The following is a 4,666-nucleotide window of genomic DNA, read 5'->3' as shown; positions in this document are numbered from 1 at the left end:
TTTTTGTAGGTACAGTTGAAGGACGCTGCAATTGCATCCCTAACGTAGCTCTGTGGGGAAGAAACAAAAAAACTGACTGCTGTGATGAGCGAAAAGCACACAAGGGCTTTGTTTTTATGACCTTTAGGCATACGAGGCGCTTGCTACACCGCACAATGCTGAACAAGCCGTAAGACCGTCAGAGCAGAATCCATTTAGGTTTAACGCACTACATCGCTGAGATTTTTTTTTTAAATGCAGATTATTAATTAAAAAAAAAAAAACATCGGACGGTTTGATTCGTTCGATCTGCTCTTCTTTTATTCTCTGTACAATCTTTTGCTCCAAAGCGAATAACAAAGGATGTCTGGAGGCATGCAGACAGAAAGACCAACAAGACAAAAAAAAATGTGCATCTCCATTCCAGTAGATGGAAGAGTTCATTTTGAGATCGTTCAGAGTTCAAGGAAAACGACACCGAATCTCAGGAGCGAATCCGTCGTGTATATATGATTACTAAAGACAAGAATGTGAGCATTAACTAATGAAGGTTACTCGAGACTCATGACGGAAGTCTAAAGGCTGTTGTTGTGCCGTTAATTAGTTTGAGTGAAAGTTTATGCGAAACATATTTTCTAAGAAGGCTTCTGGGATTTTTATTTCCTTTAAAGCTATGGGCTATAGAGAGGAAAAAAAAACTCATTGAATCATTTAACCTTGTCAGATTTGAAGGTTTCACTTTATACATATTGCTCCATGTTAAGCAAGAGAACGTGAACCGAATACACATCTGGATATAAACGCATTCTAATGAACATCTGGAAAATTTTCACTGTAATTCAACCGCACCCTGGAAAGTGTCGAAAGATTAAAGATTTGTCTGCTTCCACATACATGAGCTCCAAAACACCTATTATTCGCTGGTGACGCTGTGATTGACAAGGGCAAGACACTATGCCCCACCCACCGAGAGAGCACAGCTTGTAGCTTTGTTATCCATGTAATCCAATCAACAGCTAGCCTTAGACTTCCACTGTAAATCATTTTCCGTTCTTTTCCAACAGACAGAAAAAGAACGACATTCTTGTTTGAGGTAATCATGTGTATGCTGCAGATAAAATGAGATTTAATTCTCAAAGATGAAGATTAGTCTGAAAATATGTCGATCGCTACAGAAATTCTTCTTCTTTTTTTTTTAAATAAATTAATTAATCAGCGATCAGCTTTATTATGCATTGCATCTGCTTAATTGATGTTTTTTCCAGGAAACAGACTTAAGCCACACCCACCAAATTCAGGGACCAATCAGAATGGCCAGAGAGGTCTTTAAAAAAAAAAAAAAAAAAAAAAAAAAACATCTAATTACACTATAGACTGCTACTAAACCAGCTCCCTTGTTACTATGAAATAAGCTTTTAGGATATTATTATTATTATTATTATTATTATTATTATTATTATTATTATTATTATTATTTTTTAGAATAATAATAACAACAACAACAACAATAATAATAATAATAATAATAATAATAATAATAATACAAAAAAAGGAGCATTAAACACATTAAAACATTTTTAAAGCCAGTCCCTTTGGTACTCTTATTATTATTAAAAAAAAAAAAAAGTGTAAGATTTTCAGTAGCTGCACATGTAAAAGTGTTATATATGTACAACATGCAGAAGAAGTAGATCTGCTCATTTCACACGCCTTCAGCTTTTATACAAAAACACTAACAACGCAAAACAGCACTAAAAGCTCCAGTAGCCTCCAGCTTAGAGCATACACACACATGAGCAGACACGTAGAATTATCGTTACTCCTATAGCATATACTCCCACGTTACTGTACGGAGGACAGACGCTTCCTCTCGTACCCGCTTCTGATCAGTCCGCTTGAGGGAAGTCCTACTGATTACCATTTATTAAAGCTGTGGAGGTGAAACAGTGATGCTACTGATGAAAGTAAGAGAAGCTTGAGTTCGTTCTGTAATGCTGTAATGTCGGATGATGATGGAGAGGGTGAGTGTGAAGGAGGAGACGGATCTGAGGGGCGTAGATCGGTGTAGAGGTTTTCGACCCGATTCACACAAACATCTCTATATCACAAAAATCACTAAAAACACAATCTAATAATTATATTAATGATGATGAGGAATCTTTATTCCTTAATAAGTGCAAGTTATTGTTTTATTAAGTTTTATTATTATTATTATTATTATTATTATTATTATTATTATTATTATTATTATTATTGATAATTTTAATAAATAATAATAACAAAAATGACAATAATAATGGCAAGAATAATAATTACATTACATTTACACTATTAGTGGACTCAAAAAATAGTTAGAAAATTTTAGAAATAATAATAATAATAATAATAATAATAATAATAATAATAATAATAATAATAATAATAATAGTTTGTTTTTGTGATATATTTAGAGACTGTTATGTTTGAGTGACTCGTGTCCTGCCATGTGATTAGCCTCTGATTTGCACAGCAGAGATAATGTGACATCAGACAGAAGACCTGTGTGTGTGTGTGTGTGAGAGTGTGTGTGTGTGTGTGTGTGTGTGTGTGTGGGGTGGGTGGGAACGGGATGAGTCACTTTTCTTCACATTGCCCTGTGTGTGTGTTACATTAGTTTACATGCTTGAAGTTGTTGAAGTGTAAAATGATGATAAAGTGGGAATGTAGAGAAGCCAGAGCGGTTGTTTCGACCCCAACAGCCCCGTGTCGCTTGTTTGTGTACGTAAACTGCTACTGCGCTGATGAATGATGTGAGAAATGTGTAAAGGACCTGAAAATAATTTGTCAAATATTTGTTCCTTTTCTCTTTATTATTAATATTGTTATAATTTTTTATTTTTAAACTTCTGCTCCCTGTTTTATTTTTTTTTTCAGATTTCTTTTTATATATATATATATATGAGTACATAAATATATATGAATATATGTAAATGAGAATACATGTGGAAAGGTTCATAGGATGTATGGCAAAGTATTTTTGAAAGAAATCTATTTTGCTGGTTTAAAAAAAAAAGAAAAGAAAAGAAAAGAAAATAGTACTTTGTCTACAAAGACTAAACAAGATCTTTTTTTGTAAAGTGAATTGTTTATGCATGCGTTCTGAAGATGTTTACAGTGTATTTAAGAAGGGAAACTGTGCCTTTTTATCTCACGTGAGTTACCATTTTACAGTATCTATCTATTGTAAATAAATCAGTGCGTTATTTTGTTGTTTTTTATGAAACATTTCTACTTTTAACCATTTGTTGGGTGTTGAAAGAAAAAATGTTAGCGACTCCCCTTTTATTTAGAATTTTTATTTCGTGTGTGTGTGTGTGTGTGTGTGTGTGTGTGTGTGTGTGTGTTCAGCTCAATGCCCCTGTAAGTATGAAAGATATGAATGTACATTGACTTGTAGGTCTGAGCTACTTTTACAATCTGAATGTGAGATTGATTAAACCTGTTTTTTCCTCCCTTTGCTTTGCTAAGCGAAGGGATTCAAACCCGGTGCTGGCGCATACAGCACGTTAAATGAAACAATAAATTAAATAACAATTCGCCAAACACTTTGCCAAACTTTGCTGTGCTTTTGGTTGCTGCAAATCACTCTGTCATCCAGCGATGGTCCCTTTCGATACAGCCGCACGCTTGAGTAATGCTTAGGTCAAAGAAACAAGAAGAAAAGAAAAGAAAGTCCTTCACACCACAGGAAGGACTTTAAAAACATAAAAACAAGGAATTTAAGATTCAGACTATAAAGTTGTTTTTTTTTTTTTTTTTATTGACAATGCTGAATTACGACAACCCGAAGAGATTAAATTCTGTTGTGGTGCTGGAGGCGATACACACTCGTACTGTTTGGGTCTCAGAACCATCCAGAAAGCGACGATCTTTGTTTTGTTTCATTAGAAATTTGATTTCATCTTGCACAGAGGTAGCGCTTAACTGTTTTGTACATTTTTCTTTTTTTCTATAATATCGATACTATGCATTTGTATAAAAGCATTTCGCGTCTTTCTGCGACGTAAGGGCAAGGTGTGTATCCTGTCTCAGACCATCACCTTAAACACACAGCTTCTTCTTCTTCTTCTTGTCTCTGTGCAGGACTGTTAATTAAGAACAGTCAAAAATCTCCCTTTTTTATTTGTAATTTTTTTTTGTCCAGTGTGTCGGATGTTAATTTTGTGAAGAAAAAAAAAAAAACAACCCTAATGCTGGATAAAGAGTCCAGATACGAGAGACAAAGCCATATCTCCTCCTCCTCCTCCTGTTTGTGATGAAAATCTGTTTGCTCTTCATATTGGACTTTTTTCTGACAGACTTTTTAATTCTAATGCTTTGTACACTACCGGTTAGCGAAACCCACTTGACTGTATGGAAATATTCAACATCAGCAAACAACAGATGCAACTAGTTCCTCTAAACTGTATATCTTGATTCAGATATTGCGATAACTGTGTTTGGAGAAATATAAAGGGATTCCAATAAATCCACTAACACCTGCATCGTGTGTGAGTCGATATTTTTGGGTTGAATGTTGATGTGCACATGAGCTGTAAAATTAAGTCTTACTACAGTATAAGGCAAAAGCTACTGTACCAGGACAGAATCAGGGAAGGATCGGGGTTAGAACCAAGGCACAACCAGGACAGACAGAGAACAGATCCTG

This window comes from Tachysurus vachellii, chromosome 6, assembly GCF_030014155.1.
Source record: "Tachysurus vachellii isolate PV-2020 chromosome 6, HZAU_Pvac_v1, whole genome shotgun sequence".
Taxonomy (NCBI): domain Eukaryota; kingdom Metazoa; phylum Chordata; class Actinopteri; order Siluriformes; family Bagridae; genus Tachysurus; species Tachysurus vachellii.
Note: the sequence above shows the minus strand (reverse complement) of the source record.